General features: G+C 44.1%; 1 protein-coding gene across 7 annotated transcripts in view; it reads left to right on the plus strand.

The window, feature by feature from the left end:
• PRLR (prolactin receptor) overlaps positions 1-22,689 on the plus strand; it is a 156,295-nt gene that overhangs the window by 110,315 nt on the left and 23,291 nt on the right. For 3 of the 7 annotated variants that reach the window (XM_008512017.2, XM_008512023.2, XM_008512027.2), the window contains exon 2: positions 2,504-2,564. The gene's annotated coding sequence lies outside the window, so the exon portion shown is untranslated. Of the gene's footprint in view, positions 1-2,503; positions 2,565-8,570; positions 8,743-22,689 lie in introns of all 7 variants that reach the window. The other 4 variants (XM_070587033.1, XM_070587036.1, XM_070587034.1 and 1 more) reach the window with 2 other exon arrangements.

The raw sequence follows: 22,689 nt of genomic DNA on the forward strand, positions 1-22,689 counted from the left end.
ATTATGTGGCCAGAAATCAGGTCAGTCTTTGACTGACACACACAATACTGGAGTATATAAAGGACTAAATCTCTGAGATTTTTTTCCCCAGGAGCTTCTGTTATGTCTCCTCACCTTGCATTGGTGTAGCCTAGTGTTGGAAACTATATACAGAACTTTACATCTTTCCAGCCTGTCCACAGCAATCAGAAAACAATTCAGCATATATTTGAGGGCCATATCAGTCAGGGTCAGACAGGACAAAGATCACATACTCAGCTGGGATTTTTAAGAGAATATAATGAAGAGACAATTTCCATACTTGTGGGCAGGGTTAAGAGAACTGACAAGGGAATGTGTCACTCCCCTCTCTGCATAAAGGGGAATGGAGAGGGAGGGATTTTGCTGGGGCCCTGTGATAGCTGGAGCCATGGAAGAGGGGCTGCCCAGCTGGAGCCGTATAGTGGAGACACAGTCACTGCTAGAACCAAGTCAACAGGAAGGCAAGGAAGGAGGGAAATAGATACGCTGACGTCCTCTTCTCCTATCCTCTGGCTGCCATCATGGAACCCATCCTGAAGCTGGAGGGCAACAGAGCCACAGAAGTCAGCCCACAGGGCACAGAGCAACGTCAAGAGTAGGTGTGGGAGTTGGGGCAGAGAATGACAAGGGCTAAATGGTGCACCAGGCATTTTGTAAATGCTGACTGAATAAACAGATGAAGGAATGAAGAAGTCCTGGCACTCAATAAATGTTTGTTGAACTGAAGAAATGAGAGAAAGGACCATGATCTCCTTTAGGTCCCCCTGCCCCAGAGCCCTCACTACTGCTGTTCATTGTACCAGGCTTTCCACCCACCATGCAGCACTGCTCCTGTGTGCCACCCTCTCCGCCCCCTTTTCTAGCCTCTGCTGACCCCTCTGGGTTTCCTGCAAAAGTGTAAAAACAGTGGATTTTATTTGCGATATAACAGAGCAGAACTAGGGTTGCTCTAAACAGAGCTGGGACATTATCAAAGAGAGGGCTTTAAGTCCTGAAATGATTCCCAGAATCTAAAATGCCTTCTAAAACGTTCAGAGTTTTCAAAATGAAAAATTCAGCATCCCTGCACTGTATGGAAAAAAAGTGGGGACTTCTGAGAAAGCAGCCCTAGACATTGGAGTTACAAGCTCTGGACTCACTAGACACCTCATTACTGACTGCCTTGGGGGCTGGCCTTTTTAAGGCTCAAATGACCCTTATCACATCATCAGCTTTTATTGCAAAGATGTCTGGGCTCTCCATTCATTATGTCAGTAGTGGTAATGTTGAGAAAGTGGGGTGTGGGAGAGAGAAATTCTCAATGGCATGAAGCCACTGGTAGCTATCCACAGCTTTCTTGTCACTTCCTCCTCCATCAGTTGAGTCAGCATGGAGAATATTCAGCGCTCAGTTCTTCAAGGGATAATTCCTAGGATTCTGGATTTTGAAGACATAGAAATTATTTGAAAGCATTGTTTGGTCTGCTACTCTAGATTGTTTGTTTTTGCATGGAATGTGCAAGACCAAATTGAGCACTAAATTCGGAATTGTTGTCCACACATTAAAGCAAATTTTAAAAAGTAACTGCAGACCTATATGAGCCTATTTTGTCTTCAAGTCCTGAAATCACTTTTGTTCTAACTCAGATCCAAACTATTAGAAATTGTCGCCTCATGCCTCACAGACCCAAGTCAGTCAGTCCCCAGAGTTTAAAATATCTTATACAAAACCTGGTGTCAGATATATTGGAAGGAGCAAGATTGGAACCGCAATTCCTGCTGGGCACAGCCCAACTGATGTAAACCCATACCTAACAGCCCACGGAACAACCTCATCCTCCCGGAAAGTTATTCACACTTTGAAAAGCATTCTTCTGCCAGTGCTCATGTGAACCCATGAGAAACAATTGAACTCGAGCTTCGAGTTGGAGTGGTCAAATTCAGCCATGGCTATGACAGCATTTGTCATTAAATTTTATTCAAAGTCTCCAGCACCAAATTTCAGAAAATCTAATGCCAGTTAGGATGACTGACAACATTTGAGTAAGATCTGTAGATTATATGATGGTACTGTATCAACATTAATTTTCAGATTTTAATCACTACACTATAAGAGAAAGGGCTTGTTCTTAAGGAAACACACTGAAATTTTAAGGTGAAGGGGCATCATGACTGCCACTTACTCTCAAATGATTCAGATAAGAAAATTTTTGGTTACAGGAAAGAAAGAGAATGATAAACCACATGAGATAAAATATTAACAATTAGGATATCTGGGTGAAAGCTCTTTGTAATTTTTTTTTTACTATTTTTGAAACTTTTCTATAAATTTGAAATTACTTCATAATAAACTTGCTAGAAAATTAATTCCAAAAAACTACAGCTGTCTTATGCTGGTCCCCGAAGCGCAGTGATGTCAGCCATGCCAGTGCTGCCGCATGAATCAGAAATGGCATCTCCTGTTTTATTATCTTTGAGCTAAAATGAGTCATTTCCTCTTTCAGCTAAAGAACTCTTCTACTCATGGAGGCGAACACTAGGATGCTTTCCACATGAACCCTAAAGGTAAGGGGAACTTGACCACGTGTCCCTCTGTCACACTGCCCAACTGTCCTACTGTCCATTTCATCCAGGCAAGGGGCAGGGACTCACCTACCTGGCTCACAGACGGAATAATTCCAAACCAGTCAATGTCTGCATTGTCTCGTTCTGCTGTGCTCAAAAACTTTTCAATCTTCCCAGCCTGCCCTGCTCAGAAAACCCTTCTCTGTTTTTTTCAAAGAAAATACAAAAACTCTTAATAGCTGCTATTTTCTAGTAGTGCAATTATGGGAGATTTTCATTTTCTCCTTATATTTTTCTACACTTGAGAGAATTTCAACAATGACTGTGTTACTTTTAAAATCAGAAAAATAAACATTGTATTTGCTTTTATTTCTCCAAGCAGCTCTACGTAAATTCTTGCCATAGCTCTCTGTGCCCCCTGCAGCCCCCTAATGTTGTCACTGCTGCGTGTGCCCTCCCTCGCAACCCATTGACAGAGTTTATGAAAAGACTCATATATGACAGGCTCTGGATCTTCCCTGTCTACCATCATCAAGGAAAATCACTTCATGGCTCCATGGGCCCCTGACCCCCAGGCACAATCTGCGGGCTTGGATCTCACAAGCTGTTGGTTGACTCTCCCCACCTAGAATGTCCTATTTCTATTTTGGAATTGGAGTTGGACAAAAGTGCTTAACTCACATTTACTCCCTTCATGCCAACTCAGATACCATGCCCCTATTCTATCTCCCTAGGATGCCAGGTGACAAATAGATCATAGGAAGGGCTACACTCCATTTTACAGATGGAGAAACCAAGCCTTATGGCTTGCCTCTATATATGCTACAGTAAAATGGGATCTACACTCACTGAGACCAACTTGACATGTGTAACCCTTAGGATGAACTCTCTCTTTGAGAGGAAATTAAGGACTCATGAAGATATGAAACTGACTGGATCATTGGTAGAAGAAAATTCTAACCAAAATTATCCTAAGATTTCCTGAGGCCATCCCAGGGTATTTACCAGTCTTTCAACATTGAAAAATGATAGCCCTTTGAGGGCCGTACAGCTCTTCAGTGTCAAGAACCAAGCCCAAGCTTTCCCTCTGGGCCAGAGGTTCTCAACTTCAGCACTGTGGACATTCTGGGCCGGATCATTCTCTGTCGTGGAGGCTGCTCTGTGCATCCCTGAGATCTTAGCAGCATCCCCGGTCTCTACCCACTAAACGCCAGTGGGACACACCCCACCCAACTTATGACAACCAACAGTGTCTTCAGACATAGCTTAAGGTTCCAGGGAAGACAAAATTGCCCCCTAGTAGTGATAGTAAAATGTTTCCAGACATTGCCAATTGTCCCCTGGGTGGGGGCCGAATCACCCCCACGGAGAACCACCCCTCTAAGTTACCTCAGCCCAGCAAGAACATTTGTTTTCATGCAAAGGGACTGAAATGTATGTGATCAGAGTAAACATTTGCAGGAAATGCAGAAGGGATACTGTAAGCTGCCAAAATGCTTTGGCATAAGAAGACCCTGTGGCATAACAGCCCTGCCCAGGAGTATTTGGTAACATTGCGACTGGTGAATCAACTCAGCCAGATGACCAGCTTCTCTGAGTTTCTTTCTCTTTTCTGGGCTTCCACCTCTTGATGCAAAAAGCCTCATAAGATGTGTTTGAATGGAAGGCAAACCAAGGAGAACAGGGTAAGGGTGAATGCTGCAAGTAGTCCTTCCCATCATGAGGTCAAAGAGATCCAGAGTTCATGTAGTCTGAACTGTGCTGGAAAGCACCAGGGGCATTTGGCTGCTATTCTTATTTGTGTACGTACTTGTTTATAGACCGCATTATCCCATGAAAGATGTGAGACTTAGTCTCCAATTTACTTCATAACATGTGATGTGTTTTAAACAAATAGGACTGCACTCTGGGCAATGACTTAACTAGAAATCCCTTTTCTCCATTCCTCAAAGAGTGTAGAGCAGATGAGGTGGTGGTAGCAGGTTTACCTAAGGTACCACTTGGCGAACCAAGGCCTCAAGAGTAAATCCCAGAGCGCTAACTAAGGTTGGTATATGCTCTTCCTGCTCAAGCACGCCTCTTATTGCCCAGGTTTATCTCCTTTCCCTGCAGCCACCGCCTCCCCAGTTATCCTCCACCCTTTACCCAACCTAGTGTTTGGTTTGAAAGGCTGCTTCCGATGCCAGTGGGTACCTGTGAAAACATAGGGAAGAACTTGAGAGCAATTATGTGGTCGTCCAAGAGAAACAGAAACTCAGCTCAGTTTCAAGATGAAAAGAACATCCAGAAAGCAAGGTTCATAAAAGAATTCAGAAGAAAAAGATCGCGACAAAATTAGAGGAGATTAGACTTAAGGGGAGAATTGCAATTCCTGTCGGAGACTCTGCCAAAAGTGCCACTGTCCATTTTGTGGCCTATAATCTGGTTTTTGGTCTCTTTGAGTTAACTGTTTACCTTTAATCCTGTCCCAATGGTAGTGATCACTTCCTAACCATCTCTCCCTGGCACCTCCTCCGCAGGGTGGAACAGAACGCCACTCTGGCTGGTATGCCAGGTTCTTTTGCAAGAGCTTGGCATCCTGTCAGCTCTGCCGATTCCAACCCTCCCACCTCCAGCCCTTTCCCAGGCTCCCATATGCCCAGCTCTGACCTTAGTTCTCTCTAGATTCCAAGAGGCTAGGAGGAACTTAGAAAAAGCTCAGGGCACTGGAGAGGATGTGTTCCTCCATAGAGTGTGCTTTGAAGTGAGTCTAAAATTCTATGCCCATAATGTTTTCACCCACCATGCTTGCCTGCCAGAGACCAAATTCCTACCATTTGAGCCTCTGCTTTGGATAAAGCATGGAATTGCTCAAAACCTATGTACTTATCTAAGAGAGCTAAGACCTTAATTTATAGATAGGGATTTGTTATTAGATTAGCTTGTTTACACTCCTCTAAGAAGATGGCTCTGGAATTGGGACACAGAACACATTAATTGTGATTGCAGTGGAGAGACTAAAATGATCGAGGTATTGAGCTCCAGACCTGCACTGTCCAATACACTAGCCACAGGCCACATGTGACAATTTTAATATAAATTTGTTGAACTTAATATTAAAAATTCAGTTCTTCAGTCACACTGGCCACATTTCAAATGTTCATAGCCCCATGTGACTAGTAGCTACCATATTGGGCACAATATTGGCCACATTTCAACTGTTCATAGCCCCATGTGACTAGTAGCTACCATATTGGGCACAATATTGGCCACATTTCAACTGTTCATAGCCCCATGTGACTAGTAGCTACCATATTGGACACAGATGCAGAACATTTCTATCATCATAGGAAGTTCTCTTGGGAGCCCTCTTCTAGGCTGTGGGTGGTACTGGCAATTGGGAGTTCTGGAAAACAGAGGGAGCCTAAAACCACTAGCTCTGTAGGGAGGGATGGAGAAGAGTAGGAAAAGGAGCAGAATTCCAAAGGGAAAGTGAAGGGGGACCAAAAGCAAACTTTGTATGCTTTGCCTTGGGCCCAGCCCTGAGCAAACTTGCATCAACCCCACCATAAAGCTCTTTATGTGGACACCAGCGAGTAAAGGAGCGTCCGGGGTTGGCTCTGGGACCCATTTCCTCCATTGTATGGCCCCTAGGATCTGTGAGCTCCTTGTGAAGCGCCTTGGCAGCATAAGGCAGCCCATCAGTATCCAAGTCCACTTAGAGCTGGGAGCTCCCAAATCAAAAGACATTCAGGGGAAAGGAGCACCTTCTCCTTCTGGAGTTAGACCTGCCTTCAGAGAATCTGAGGGATGTGGGGGGTCTGAGGAGCAATTGTTCTTCCTTACTGATAAAAGCGATACAGTCGCATGGAGCATTTTCACAATATTAATTCCTCTCATCCTCACAATAATTGGCTGTGGAAAACAGGCCAGATGTGACCCTCTCAACACTTTCTATTAGAGGAAATTCAAAACCAGAAAGAGGAAGAGACTGACAAAGTCAATTTGACTGGTAAATGGCAGAACCAGCACTAAAGCCACCCTCCTATCTGCAGCTCGCATTCCCTCTCTCAGGGGATGAGGGTTACTTTGTACCTGTCCACATCCCTAAGTGTGTCAACCCCAAAGGGTGCGACCTACCCTCTGATGATATTGCGACTTCAGTTCACATTCAACCCCAAGCCAGTGATGAAGCCCCTGACAGTCTCGTGGACTCTTCATTACCAAATGACCCATGTGAGCTGCCAAAAGAGAGGACAAAGTGGATTCACGGCTAGAGAACAAGGGCATTGATGTGACTTTTCCTGGAAGACCCCTCCTAGACAAATGCTGATATGCAGAAAAGGGTGAAGAGGAAATGGTGCTTGTGGCAGCTGTGCGCCAGACTTGCTGAATCCATTTTCCTGTGCACAAGATACAGGAAGATACTGCTTTCCTGGCTCCCAAAACTCTGAATCTGCAGTGGGAGACCCTGGAACATGCCAGTGGCTTTTGCTTGCTAGAAAAGGATCCAGAACACTGGATCAGATTAATCCATTTATAGGCCTTTCAAGAGTTTGTAGCTAAATATTTATGACATTCTCAAATTTGAAAGAATCTCTCACTATATGGGAGCCATTTACATACATGGCTGAATAGCAGATCAGATTCCATATTTTCCTTTGACATAGCATGCACATACATGAACAGATCTGCAGAGTGATTACTGGACTTTCACGTCTAGTGAGCTCTAATACCAAATCAGCCATTGTCCAGAGAACTGGAAAGAAAAAATCAAAAGGATACTCAAATAGAAAAAGCAACAGTGAGGATAGCGACAAAAATGAAATGATTACTTTAAATGTTCCCAAGAAAGCAATACCCCTTAGCAACATACCACTTTGTTCCGTTTACAGCAACATCCTGATACTTGTTAATGTCCACATTTCTGTACCTCTAATCCACTAGAGTTGAAAACTCCCATTTCATCAATTAGACCACTGAGCTGTCCATGCCAGACTTTGGTGAAATCTCCCTAAGGCCAGATGCCCGGCTAAAAGTCATTTAAAGAGTAGTCATGTGATACTCACCGAAGAAGTCCCGAAGTTCCAGGTTTGGTTTAGCAGTTCACAATATCGCCCCAGTTGCAGACTCTTTCCGTTTAGGGAAAGCTTCTTCTCCATCTCTCTTTTTTAAAAATTTTTTTTTATTTTTCCTTTTTTCTCCCAAAGCCCCTCAGGTACATAGTTGTGTATTTTTAGTTGTGGGTCCTTCTAGTTGTGGCATGCGGGAGGCTGCCTCAGCATGGCTTGACGATTGGTGCCATGTCCGTGCCCAGGATTCGAACCAGCGAAACGCTGGGCCGCCAAAGCAGAGCACGCGAACATAACCACTCCACCACGGGGCTGGCCCCCCGTCTCTCTTTTTAACAGGGAAAAAAATCTTTCCCAGCAGATCTCAGAAGACTTCTGCTAAGTCTCGGTGGCCAGAACTGGGTGGGATAGCCACTCCTAAACCAGTCACAGACAGACGGGAAATGAGATTACCACCATTACCTTAGACTGAAAGCTCCTCATCCCCTGGGACTGGACAGTGGACAGCTGACAGAACTGGGCTCTGTGAGCAAAAACAAACAGGGAAATGGTTGCTGGAGAATCAACCAGCAGTGTCTGCCATACTCAGTTATATGAAAGGACGGTGCACAGAGAAAGAAGAGGGGCTTTCTACTCCTCGTCCCTGAGGCAGCCTCCCCAGGGACGCCCCCTGTCTCCTTGATCAGGTCAAATCTGGCACATGCTCTGCCATGTACACTGACTAACACATTTCTATATTCCACCCCAGTGGGGACCTTTTCCACATATTTACACCATTAAGTGCCAGGTTTTCTTTTCTTTTTTTTTTTTTTAAAGATTGGCACCTGGGCTAACAACTGTTGCCAATCTTCCTTTTTTTAAGGATTGGCACCTGGGCTAACTGTTGGCCAATCTTTTTTTTTTTTTTCCTGCTTTATCTCCCCAAAGCCCCACTGTACACAGTTGTATATCTTAGTTGCAGGTCCTTCTAGTTGTGGGATGTGGGACACCACCTCAACGTGGCCTGACGAGCGGTAACGTGGCCTGACGAGCGGTGCCGTGTCCGCGCCGAGGATCCAAACCCTGGGCCGCTGCAGCAGAGCGTGAGAACTTAACCACTCGGTCACAGAGCCGGCCCCAAGTGCCAGGTTTTCATCAGGAGATTGTTTTGTGGTGTCAAATTTTAGTGGGGACAGGGGCTGGCCCCGTGGCCGAGTGGTTAAGTTTGCGCGCTCCGCTGCAGGCGGCCCAGTGTTTCGTTAGTTCGAATCCTGGGCGCGGACATGGCACTGCTCATCAGACCACGCTGAGGCAGCGTCCCACATGCCACAACTAGAAGAACCCACAACGAAGAATACACAACCATGTACCGGGGGGCTTTGGGGATAAAAAGGAAAAAATAAAATCTTTAAAAAAAAAAAAAAAAAAAAAAAATTTTAGTGGGGACATTTCCCCCTCAACTACAAAAGTAATAACTTTTTATTTTATTTAGATATTTTAGCAGTATTTTATTTTATTGCAAAAGTAATCATTTGTTATTTTAGAATTGTCCTTCAGGGATAACCACTGCTAATATATTGGTGTATATATCTCTCTCCAGTCTTTCTTCTGTGCACATGTGGAGATTCATATATTAGAACTGAGGTCAAATACAACTACTTTCTGTACCCAGTTTTCTTTTTCCTTTTCACATCTTTCCATATCATTAAAATTTTTATCACATTATTTTAAAGATTAAAGAATATTTTTTGTATGCCTAAACCAGGATCCAGTTAAATAAGCCTTTACAATTTGATATTTCGATTTTTTGCAATATTCTCTTTTTATAAACAGCACTAGGGGGATTCTTTCTGTGTGGAATTGTTTTTGCACACCTCTGTTCATTTAGGATAAATTTCTAGAAGTGTATTTTCCGATTCACATTGTATCTACATTCTTAAGGCTTTTAATATGTATTACCAGAAAGTTTGCCCCAATTTACACTCAAAAAGGCAAGGCACCAGTTCCACCTCTACCGTTGAACAGCCAAAAGTTTTTGAAAACTGAGTGATACCATCCTGAAATCTCACAGGGTTGGAAAAAGAATATAACAAAATATTTTGTATGAAAATACTTCAAAAACTGAAAGTCTTATGAAAACACACATTGCCGTTATTATCCATTTTTAAACCACCCAAGAAAGACAAGGCTTTACCTCTCTCAACCACGTATTCCAATGATTAGCAGCTCTTCAGAGAATAAAATCCTTACCAACTGCCCTCTAATTGCAACTGACATCCAATAAATTTCACTTATTCCAAACCACTTATTGAGCACCTGCTGTGTACTGAGTTTTGCATTAAGGATGAGGAATGTAGAGGGAAAATATCAATACAGTTCTCTACATCAATGAGCTACTAACCTGAGTGGGAGTGGGGAGAAAAAAAGATAAATCAGGATTCATTATCCATTCTATAATAGGGTCAGGTCCTGGGTACTCTGTAGACAGGGCATCCCCCACTGTTGGGAGACCCAAGGAAGACCCTGCCTAAAGGAAGGAAAGCTGAAACTGAGGATGAGAAGGCAGCTGGGCTTTGCTTCGGTGGCCGTATGCCAATCCTTATTGCTACTGAAGCAGTAGGGAGAAATCACATTTTTCTTGCAGCTATATTCCTGTATAGAAAGGGAACCATTTCTATGGGCAAAGACTTTAACAAGCCAACTGGTGAGACGACTAAGACTCCCATGGAGCATACTTTGAGGAACACTCGATGGTTATAATTTCTCGAGGAATCGGCCTGGCATGCTTCGTCAGTGAGACATGCAAGCTGAGGCCGAGAGCAGGATTGCTTGCGACTATGGAGGGGATTTTAGAGAGATGTAGAAGGAAGATAAAGGGCAAGATAAGGCAACTGACAGAGAGAGAAACTTTGGAGGGAAGACAGAGATGCCTAATAAGGAATTTAGCCAAGTGTCTGCTGTGAAATGTGGTACCTGTCTACCCACAAAATCCTTGCTCTTGTTCACTGATGAAGTGATATAGGGCTAAATGTGGCCTCCAGATGGGTGGGGAGCGGAAGGTGGAAAACTAAGGCTGCCTGTTGGAAGCTCTCACATCTGATTTACTAATCCTACATTCTGTAAGCTTATAAGTGCTACTGTGTGCTCAGAAGACTTCCCTTAGGCAGGAAACCTCTCTTCGGAACTGCACAGGATATTAAAGTAAATGTTATCTACTGCTCTTCCCATATTGACCCACTGGGCCCATTTGGGCTCCATCTGCCTGGCATATGCACAGAGCTTTTAAGAAAAGGCAGGGATTATAATGGGGTCTTTCAGGCAATCAAGGACATTTAGAAATGCATTGCAGAAGTCCAGGTGTAGCTCAGTCCCCTTGCTTAGGCACACCCAGGAAAAGCATCCCAAGCCATTTCTATTTTGACTTGTAAATAAATTGGCAATCAACAGAACTGCGGGTATCAGCAAAGCAGCAAACTTTACTTCCAAATTATATTGTTGTGGAAATATTAAAATTAATTTCTGTCTCTGAAGCTGAATTGAGAAGCGTGGGAATATGACAATAGGATGTCTACCAGACCAAGGATGAAATCATTATGGATAATCTTCCAAGAAGAGTGTTTACAAATATAAGGAGAAATTGACTACCCTTTTGGATATTTTTTCTTCCCTTGGTCATTTCAGAGAAGGCTGTCTGTAAGACACACCATCGATTATATGTTATGCAAAGAGGTGATGTTATTATTGTAAAGTGAGTCAAGAATGATCTACTGGGTTCTGCCAGGCCAATGTCATGGTAGCCAGATGTGCAGCCATTTGCATACACCCACTCTATTTTAAATTCTGTTGCAAATACGTTGGCACAGGAAGCCTAGCAACCAATTGGTAGTTAGGCCTACAGTTTGTTGATGTACACTAAGGGGAGGGTGGACTTATTAAGAAATATATAAAAGGATCCTTTTATAACTGACAATAGCACTCACCTTTTAAGATGTTAAGCATTTTATATCATATTTTTTTAAGTGGAGTTGTCTTACTTTAGGATACAGAAATGCATCATTATTCAAAGCTCACTTTATCCAGCAACCACATCTCAGTCGGCTTTGTCACCCATGTGTCCTCAAGTTCAAATTAATGCACATAAATAGTCTTTTTGGAGGAATGTATAGGGTTTCAGAACATATCCCTCAATAATATGGAGGGCCTATTGATTAATGAGAAGAACGTGTCATAGAACTCAAGGTCAAGTGCTCTTTGAATGATCTGTGAATCAGAATAATATATTACATATAGCCTTATAAAAATATTGAGTCAGTCAGTCAGTCATCCAACAAGTGTTGTTGAACACCTGTGGACATATATAAATGTGACAGTGTGTAAGGGCTGAAAATGTAGAGGAAGCAAGACACAGGTTTCTCTGAGACTTGATGATGTCATTTGAGATGGAACAGTGGCAGTAGGCCAGACGTCAGAGATTTCCTTCTTATTCACAGTTCTTCTATTTGGCTAAATATAAAAGTTACCATCTAAACTAAGCCGTACTGATTGTCTCTGGATTATCCCTGGATTGGTCATGCTAAGTAAGGCTAGCCATTATAACGCCCAACCTCTCTATATCTCAGAAGCTTCACAACCGAAGGTTCATTTCTCACCCATGTCACAGTCCAGTGGCATCAGCAGGGGATGCAGGCTCCTTCCATCTATTGGCTGTATTAGGCCCTTAGTACCTTGAAGTCCTCAACTTCATCTTCCTCTTGCTAATAATGGACCATAAAGAGAGAGAGAGAGAATGAGAATGTGTGAAAAGTTTTAAAGACCAAGATTAGACTAGAAGTATATCATTTCTGCTCACTTTCAGAGGCCACAGCTCAATCACCTGACCATACCTAACTGCAGAGGAGTCAATGAGCTACACTTCAACTGTGTGCCCAGAAAGAAAAGAAGAACCAAATTCTGATGGAAACCAGAAGCCTTTACTACTCCTGTGAATGGTCTCCCAGGGTTCTAACCAAGGCTGTAGGAAAAAGCAGGAATTAAAGAGAGGAAAAATGCTTTTGACACATTCTTGAGAATTTCTTCTTAGATGTGTCAACTTTCTCAGATGTGCACACAACCTGCTTTCAATGCTCTAAAGATTTTCCCATTAGGCACTTGGCCATGGCACTTCATCTATCCAGGCCTCAGTTGCCCCAAATGTAAAAGTGAGAGGTTGGATCAGAGCCTTTCAAGTCTTTTGGCTCCTTAAATATCCAAAATGCCATAATTCTCAAACTCCTGCTGTTCATTTCCTCCTGAGACAAATAAACAGAGAGCCAGAGAGGCAATAAAATAATTCAATCTTTTATTTTAATTTTAACTTCACATCTCACTTCCCAAGCCCAAGTTTTTAGAAATTGAAATATGCATAATAGACAAGGCTGTCACCAATAAAATAGTGATTATTTTTATGGCAAAGTAAAATTGTTTTGTGCTTGGATAAACAGCACGTTCATACACACATATATAACACACACAGAGATCCCGCTGTGAAAAAATAATCTTGTTTGAACTGTCTTGCAAAACATATGTTCTCCTCCTACTCCTCTTGCCCTGTATTCATCAATTTTGCAGTGGTAACAAACGATGCTTTCTCACTGACTTACAGCAACATTTCCTCTTTGCTCCTTTACATAAGGACAGTGGATCAGCTGCAGGTTGGTGTGGCTCTGCTAGAATTGGCTAGACTTACCGTGGGCTCCTCTGAATTCTACCTGCCTTCTCATTCTGTGACCCAAACTGAGAGAGTAGCCATTTTCTAGGACATTCTGAGGGCATGTGGAGAACAAAGCAAGAAGCCCTAAGCCAAACCATGTAATGGTATTTAAGGCTTCGGTTTGGACACAGCAAAAACAATTGCCACCACTCCATTGACTAGAGCTTTTCACAAGATCAAGTCCAAAGTCATTGAGATAGGATGCGCACTCCTCCCACAGGATGCATGAGTATGTCCATGACAATTGATAGGATATGTAATCCTATGGCTGGGAGGAAGCAAATAGTTGGGGACTATAATCCAGTCTGCTCACTCCCCCATTGCCTCCATCAAAGTTCTAAATGTAGATCTTAGTCCTTCTGCTGTGGAAAGTTTTTGGCTTGGAGAAAGTTAGGAGGGAGAAGCAGTCAGCAATGAGGGAATGGAGAGATCGTAGCAAACATTTACATAGTCTTCACTAGGACTGGTCACTGTTTTAAGCTCATTGCAAATACCAACTCTTTAATCCTCATTATAGCTCTAAGAGGTTGGTCCTAGCATTAGTCCCATTTTACAGATGAGGAAACTAAGGGACAGAAAAGTTAAGTAAGTTACCTGTGATCACACATCTAGTCAGTAGTGGAAACAGGGTTCCAACTCAGATAACCTGGCTCCAAAATCCCTATTCTTAAATACTGTGAGGGGAAGAAAAATGAGAGGATTCCAGCTCCTATTTTAGGAGAACAAGGAAACCAGTACCCTCTAGAAGGGGCAGACATTATTTCAGTAAGACACAAGTATTTTTTTCAGAACATACGTACAACTGAACATTCTGAGATCATTGGGGTATAGGCCACTATGCTAGGCACCATCCTGCGTGATCTCTTCCCTCATGGAACTTACAATCTGCTGGAGGGAGACACACCATCAAGAAATAACTAGGAAAAAATACCGTAGGTCATATGACGGCAAATCTGAGGAGAACAGTAAAGTGGGACAAGGGGATGAGGAATGTGGAGCAGTGGTGGAGATGGATTGCAATTTGAAGACAATGGTCAACAAATGCCTTGCTGATAAGGTGACATTTGAGCAAGGGCCTGAAAGAGATGAGGAAGATAAATATTTGATGAATGAATGAACAAATGAATGAATGAGCACCCAAGCATATTTAGCTATCCCAGTGTGACATCAAAAAAAAAAAGAGAGTGCTTATTATTCATTACTTCTATCCAGCCCAGGCCACCCTCTCCCCTAGTGCGATTCAAGCTGATCCTCTGACTGAGTCCTGCCCCTCTTCCTCTCTCACTTGGTTGCTGCCACTTCCAATGCCACAATGAGTTGCCCTCAAGATGGAAGGGGGCACAACCATGATCTTCTCTTTAAATGTCTGAGGAATGATTTCTGATGAGTATGCAGGGGTCAGGTGGTGGCAGTTGTTCACATTGTTCTGGGGTGCAGGGTGGGAAGAAAGGGGTTGATTTGGGCTGTTATTATGATATGTCTGCATGCACATGTGCATAAGAGGAGGCTGAGCGTATTTGCTCAGCAGGGAAGTAAGCCAGATGTGAAAACAGGGAGAGCTAGTAGAATTACGGAGCAATGAGTAAATGAGAAAGTGTGAAACTTTGGGTGGTGTGCAGAGGTTAAATGTGGTTGATATTGAGAATGCAGAGAGGGGAAGAGAGGGTCTGCTTTCCCGTTCTCTGAGAATGAGAAGGATCAGATCAGAAGGAGCTACAACCTGGAAACCAGTCATTCGTCCCAAGAAGAGCAGGAGAGTGGAGAATGAGAGGGATGGCCCTGGACGGAAGAAGGCTAGGCGACAAGCTGAGCTGCAAGGAGACGGTATCAAAGCATTCAGAAAGAATCTGCCAGGAATTCAGAAGGATGATCCAGCCATGCCATAGGAGTACAGGAGCCAGCAGATGTGGGGATGCAAGCCAACCCAAGGAGTCAGCTGCTGATCTGGGCACTGGGCAGACATCCAGGGTCTGATGTGCCTGGTTGTGGCAGAACTAGGGTCTTGACAGTTGACAGGGCAGGATCGCATACCAGGGAACAGGGCAGAACTCAATGCAAAGCTTCCCTGGTCTTCTCTCATTGGACAGACATTCGTCCCAGAGCCTACAGGTAGGGCTCGAGTGGCCCCACTCATGGAAACCCGTGGGCGAGGAAGCCATGGAAACCTGTGGGCGAGGAAGCCAGGCAGGTCAGGGCACTCTCCAGGTTGTGTAAGATGCACACTGAAAATGTTCTATCACAGAAGCCCCAGGCTACAGTAGGAGGCGCACTTACGAGAGTCAAGGTGGACAGAGTTTTTTCATTTCTTTAGGTTATGGTTAGGTTTTTTTTGTTTGCTTCTTTTTATTTTGGTTTTGTGTACGATGTTAGAAAGCTGATTAGTTAAGCCATTGGGGCCCCACTGACCTCTGATGCAGTTGTCAGAAAGGAGCAAAATAATACCCTGCAGCACCAACATGCAGAGGCAGCAACTGGTGGGCCTGACCAGACCCCCTGGGAGGGCCAGGTTAAGTCAGCACAGGAGAGGGGTGCAGAAGTGGAATAAAGAAGACCATCTCCATGAGACAAAAAAGAGGGAGGAAAGGAGTCTGGGCTCACAGGGTCTCCCCTGGTCAAGGAGAGCTACCTGCAACCCTGCATTAAGCCGGCCAGAAAGTTTCAACTACCCCCACATCCTCCTCTTACATGTGGGAACATCAAGCCCAGAGAGGTGGACTTAGGGGTGTGCTGGCAAATGTTTGACAACTGCTCTCTGAGAAAAAGAAAAGAAGAAAGAAATCCGGATGTGCTGCATTTGCCAATTCCCGTGGTATAAATATTCCCACTATGACTGATTTCAAGCCACCAACAAGAAGCCAAGTGGCTTACAACATTCCTGAAAATTGAACAATTGCTTCCAATATGAGCCTGCTCCAGTGCAGCCCTGATGAGAGGTCTCTTGGCCTCACAGCTCCTGCCATACTGAGCCCTCCTCACAAGAAATGCCCAGCCCAGGTCTTTCCTCTTAGGAAAATGCCCTTTCTAGGCCCAGACGGTGAAGGAGAAGCCAATTCTACCACGTGCACAGTGTCTTCCTTCCCTGCTGCTTCCCGCTAGAGCTGGGCTTTCAAACTTCAGCTTGCACAAGAATCGCCTAAGTCCTTGTTCATAGAGCCCTTTCCAGTACAAACTTGCAACTAGTCGATAAACAAGTCCTGGAGATCTAATGCACAGCATAGTGATTATAGACAACCAAACTGATTTATAAACTTCAGTCTTGCTAAGAGACTAGATCTTAATTGTTCCCATCAAAAAAAAAGATAATTATGTAATGTGATAAAGGCGTTAGCCAACGCTACAGTGATAATCATATTGCAATTCAGAAATGTATCAAATCAACGCGATGCATACCTTAAACTGATACAATGTTATATGTCAATTATAGCTCAATAAAACTTTTAAAAAAATTTTTTTAAATATCCCTTCCTAGGCCCCACCCTCCAAAACTTTTGATCCATTATATCTGGGATGGGTGGTGGTGCCTAGAACTGACTCTAGAAACAGTGCCCCAGGAATATTCATTGCGATCAAAGGACCTTCCCTGGATCCCCAGAGCACCCCGCATCAGAACCGTCTTTGGGTAGGGAAGCGTGCTGGGGGAGGCCTTTATCAGGCAGAGGGCTGCCTTAGAGGTCTCAGAACCCAGGTCCCCAAGGTCCTCTGACCTTTCACCCCAGCCATGGCCAGGTTGGCTTTGTGCATCTGGAGCTCCTGGAAGGTAAAGGCCATTGCTCTTCCATAGCCATCAAAAGCACAAAGTGTGGTGGTTAACGACACAGATCCCAACTGTTGAGTTGGATTTTGTGCATCTGGAGCTCCTACGGGGTAAGGTCCATTGTTCCTTTGAAGCCTTCAAAAAAGCAGAACACTTGGCAGTTAACAACAAGGAGCCCAACTGCTGAGTTCCTTTCCCTCCATACACTGCTTACGTGCCGTGTGACCTTAGACAACTCACAGAGCCCCTCGGGGTCCCAGGGTCCTCATCTGTAAAATGGGCATATGAATAGTCCCTACATCTCAGGCTCGTTGGGAGGGTGAAGTGAGTTAACAGAGCAGCGCCTGGCATGTAGTGTGTCCTATCCCAGGGTTTGCTGGTCTGATCACCACACAGTTCTGAGCCCCCTGGAGGCTCCTAGGTGAGGTTGTTGGTTTAAAACCACTTGCCCCTTTGAGCTTCAGTTTCCTCATCTTTGAAATGAAAGCAATGATAAAGTTGTAGAAATAATTGTAATAATTATTATTACTATAACAATAATGGCTTACCTGTCCACTGCACAGGATTATTGTAAGAAAAAAATGTGAAACAAGATGTGAAAGTACTTTATAAACTACAGATCACCATGTAAATAAAAGTTTGGTCATTGTATCTCTGAAATTGTTGCTAATTTGAGGCAGAACTTAGAATCTAAAGACTGGATTCCAATTTCTGCTGTGCTGCCTGCACTGTGTGATGGTGGACAGAGCTGTTTACTTCTCTGAGCCTCAGTTTCCCTTTCTGTCAAATGAAGCCTCCTAGCAGAGGCGTTGTCTCTATTAGGCAACATCATGCCAGTCAGTGGTTCCCAAACCTGGCTTTCCATTGGACTTATCTGGGGGGATTTTTTAAAATGCCTGTGTGCCAGTGGGCGCAAACCTGAAGCCATAAATCTAAATCTCTAAGGACAAGGCATAGGAATTGGTACTTTTAAGAAGTTCCCTGCATGGTTCTAATGTGAATGTGGAATTGAAAACTGCTGATGTCTGTGGAGCAGCTTTGTAAACTGTAAAACATGATGTACCATTTATGGGTGTTTTTAAATGGTATTAACTGGTTTATGATCTTATGAGGGACTAGATCCTCTGAAAATCAGGCCAACGGGTATTTGCCACCATCTGTCTGAAGAGTGGCCTGGCCGGGGAGAGTTGAAACTCACCCAGCTCCTATTCTTGCCTCTTGCCTTCAAGCCAAGAAGGCTGAGGGACAACAAGCCTCCCTTAGCTCAAAGATGCTGCTGGGAGGCTGTGGGAGTGAGTGGAGTTGGTGTAATCGGATTTGGAAGTGACACCTCCAATCAAGGGGATGCGTTCAGCATTCTGTTTTATTAAAGTGACTCCAGTGCAAAGGGGCATACATCACAGTGTGATGATTTACTCCACTTAGGTTGGGAACCAGGAGGTTTTCCCATTGAAGTCCCCATATGAGGGACCAATCCTGAGTCAGCTCCAATCTGGACAAACGCTGTCTCTGCTAAGTGTCAACCTCCTCTAGCACACGGCCATCATCATGCACAGCACACTCCCTCCTCTTGGAGGAGTCTTCACAGAGCACAGAGTCTTCAAGAAGTTCCCCCCTCAGTGGAACCATTTTATATCATTTTATATCAGCCTGTAAACTATTTCTAATAACTTTCACACAGCCATGATGTTCTGACTAAACTACTGGGCTCTGATGTGATGGACATTTTATATAGAAGTAATTCCCTTGTGGAAAGTTCCAGATGTTTCCCATCAAAAGGTATCTCAAAACAGGGACTAAGATAGAAACCTGTTTGAGAAGCAATAAAATATAAATTTGATAATGGCAGTGATAAAAAATAATAATGGATTGTCATGTGAACAAGGGTCCTGCTGGGAAAGTTGACAGACAAATGTGTAAGTATGTTGTCTGGGCTGTCATTGCTGTGGGCATGTGTTTGCATGCAGCACAGGAAGACCAGAACCTTCATCCCCCCACCCTCAGGCCAGGGCTCTCTTAGCACTACGTCCTCAACTTTCATTGTCTGCGTTAAAGAGCAGCTGCCATGTTTCCTTAAAACCTCTTAAGATTCCCCTGTCAAGACAGAAAACTAAGCTGGCTCCAAGTCAAGTGTTTGATAATACTAGCATAGGCCCAGTTCTTCAGTGTGCAGAGTTTCATCCCATACCTTAGAGTCTTGTTCTGCTTTTCACCTTTAAGCCTTCATTGATTCACTTGTCCATCATTGACCACTGACTTGTTTAATGGCCTTAATCTTGAGCCTGGTGTGAAATATCTAATCCTTCCTGCTGCTCTCCCCACCCTGAGCAGATTGTGTCCTCTGTTTCCTGAACTAAATGTTGGCATTCTACATTGGAAAGACAAACCAGACTCCTGGAAATCAAAGAATACATGTGAGGTTCTCTCCCTGTTATTTTAGCCTCAGGCCATCTAACCCAGGTGGAGCAGCAGGTAAGGAGAGCCAGCAAGTAGAGCACCTCAGCCTGGCAGACCCCAAAGGAAGCACCTAACACAGTTCCTAACATTTAAAACAATGGGTGACTTTATTTAAAATTTGCTTGCAAGAAATGAGAGTTTTTGAGTGTTTAGGACAAGAAAAGCATTTGAAATTTAATTTGCATTCATAATCAGGAGATATGGCAGGCAAGGTCCTATCCATTTAGGGTAGAGAAATGAAGCTGGGGAGGAGCGCAAAGTGGCTGTGAAGTGTGCAGGGCTTCCCTCCCATCTGAGTCTTGATCAGTCTTAGCAAAATCCAAAGTTTGCCAAAAACTGGAAATAACTCAAATGTCCATCGAGTAGAATTAATAAATAAATTATGGTCTTTCGTGCAGTGTAATATGGATGAAGATGAGTGAGGCGAATTGAAAATGAATTTTGTACAACAACATGTAACAAGGATGAATCACACAACAACGTGGAATGAACAAAGTTGGACGCACACTCAAAAAATGCATATTGTATGATTCTGTTTCTGTAAAGTCTAAAAGTAGGCAAAACTAATCTGTAGTGTTAGAAGTCAGAAGAGTGGTTCCCACTAGGAAGGGGTAGGTAGAGATTGGGAAGAACACTAGGGATATTTCTCGGGTGCTATTAGTGTTCTATTTCTTGACCTGGTTGTAACATGGGCATATTCACTTTGTGATGATTCATTGAGCAGAATACCTATGATTTGTGCATGTCATTTGTGTGACAGTCTATAAAGAAACCAAAATCTTAGATTGGGCCTTCTTGTCCTTTGGGAATTGGGCTTGCAAGAGCTAGGTAGGTGCTAGGTCCATTTCTAGAGTCAGGGGAACTGAGTCAAAAATCTCGGTGGAACATTGGAGCAACAGTGACAGAGGAGGTAGGATGGGTGGATGGAACTCACTTCGAGGATCCTCTGATACCAGGTCTTGGGAGTAAATCCCACAAAATGGTAGAACTGAGATTGTCAGCATTCAGAATTGGCTCAGGGGTTGGGTGGGCCAAAATATGCAGATAGAGACTACCAGTGGGTAGACGGTGGGGAGTGGTGTGTTGGGAGTTCAGATCTGTTATTTTTAACTCTCAGGAGGCCACACTGACTCCTCTCCTATGGCATGCTCTTTCTCTGTGGATAGTGTGATTGGCCCATGCCATGAGAGTGTGGCCCTGATTTCCCATCTGGGGAGAGTGGCTCTTGTTTCTCAGAAAAGCAAGCTGCCAGGGCATAAATTGCCAGACATCTTTCTCAACTGTTGGCCTGTGTAGAAGAGACTTGGCTTAATGGAAGAAGGTGATAAAGGGAAGCTTCTGGAAAGAGAGAATCTGAACAGGATCAGCATTGATGCAGAGAAAATGAGGAGGAAGAGGGTTTTTGTGGAGGTCACACCACAGTGGGAGAGAACATGGTGGGAAGGTATATTTGAATACGATAATGGAGGGAGCACAAAGATAGGAGAGTCTTTGAGGATTCAGAAGCCAGGAAGCCAAGGCAGCTCGTCCTGGGCAAAGCATGGGGGCTGCTGACTTGCTACAACCCTGCTCTTCAGTTCCATGTCTTGCATTTTTAAACCACAGTCACACCCAGGGAGCTAGTGAGGAGTGAAGCCAAGATAATTGTCCTCAGGCAGAGGTGTGGGGCTGATTTTTTCCTAATTGGACTCCAAATATTTGGAGCCATTTGCCACTAGAACCATCAATAAAAGTAGGCTGTGGGCCTTCTTTGGGTGTTCCAGTCCCAACTTGGGTGGATAAGGGGGGCCCGTGATCAAGATCCTGCTGGCAATGGGGAAGTGGACTCAGAGAGACAAATACCAAATTTATCTCCAGCCTAATGTCCACCAGCCATGAAAAAAAGGTCAGTGGACAGTGGGAGGTGTGCCTAGTGCGGGAAGAACCATAAGGTGTGATCAGGGTTAACGTTCAGCATAGCTCCCTTAGGAGTGTGCAGTTGTAATTGTAAAGGCTTACTTACCTCACTGCATTTGCCCTGCTGGGCAGTAAGATACGGGATGAGCTGGGAAATCATTATTAAACTCAGCACCGACCCCACCGTGAGTCCCTCCAATTCCCTGGTGCAGGCGTTTCAAGGCATCAGAAAGTGCATGGGAGCTAGCAACCAAATTCCAGGATCTCTTAGGCAATCCCAGAGGAAATGGGTTTATTTTTAGTCCATAAAATACTTCCTGAAAGAGTTTTTATAAGAAAACTTTGTTTAGAAGAGTTTCTTGAAGCCTGGACCGGCACACCAGGAAGTATAGCGATGACAAAATCAGCTCCTGCCTGCCCCCAGCCTGCTCCATCCAGACGTTTCTTCTGCAAAACATGTGAAGCCCTGATTTGGAAGAGATGTCTGGATAGCATCTGACCTCGCCCCAAAGGTGTGATTTATAGCACGCTGATCTCAAGCATTTTGATGCAATGTCCAAAAGAGCAGAGAAGTCTCATTAAAAGGATGTTATAGAACTTCTTCAGCCAGTGGGTGGAATTTCCATCCCGCAGCCAGGATGACATTACCAGACGCTCAGGACAAAGACCTCTTCCAGAGTTATATGTATCTAAGGAAGCTGGGTTAGTGAGAGCAAAGCCTTTGAGATCCTCGGCATAAATGGGGCGAGTGGTGGAGGTGACCTCCTTGGGCCCTGACTCCTGGCTCTTCTGACTGCATGCCTGCTCAAGGCTTGGCATGCTGCTCACTTCGGGTCACTTGCTGTTGTCACCACTGTCTCCCCCATGGAAGGAGGAATAATTGACCCATCCATCACAGAATGCTCACATATCAGGATGATTTCTCAGATGCTCTAAGGTTTGCCACATTTCTCTCTCCCAATGGCGTGGCTGACAATTTACTAAATCTCTCTGTACTCCAACATCCTCCTCTGTTAAAAGGGAATGGTAACAGCTTGTGCTTCTCACGGGGCTGTTGTGGGGGCTGAATGAAATTTCAATGATCGGGATACTGAACGCAGTGCCTGGCCCATAGTAAAATCATGCTGGATATGACTTTAAACCCACTAGGAGCCTTTAACAATTTGATTTAAATTAGATGGTCCAAGGGGTTATATGGAGCAAGTGGTTTAGAACGTGTGACCTGGGGATGGGGAAGGG

The sequence above is a fragment of the Equus przewalskii genome, chromosome 20, assembly GCF_037783145.1.
Source record: "Equus przewalskii isolate Varuska chromosome 20, EquPr2, whole genome shotgun sequence".
NCBI lineage: Eukaryota > Metazoa > Chordata > Mammalia > Perissodactyla > Equidae > Equus > Equus przewalskii.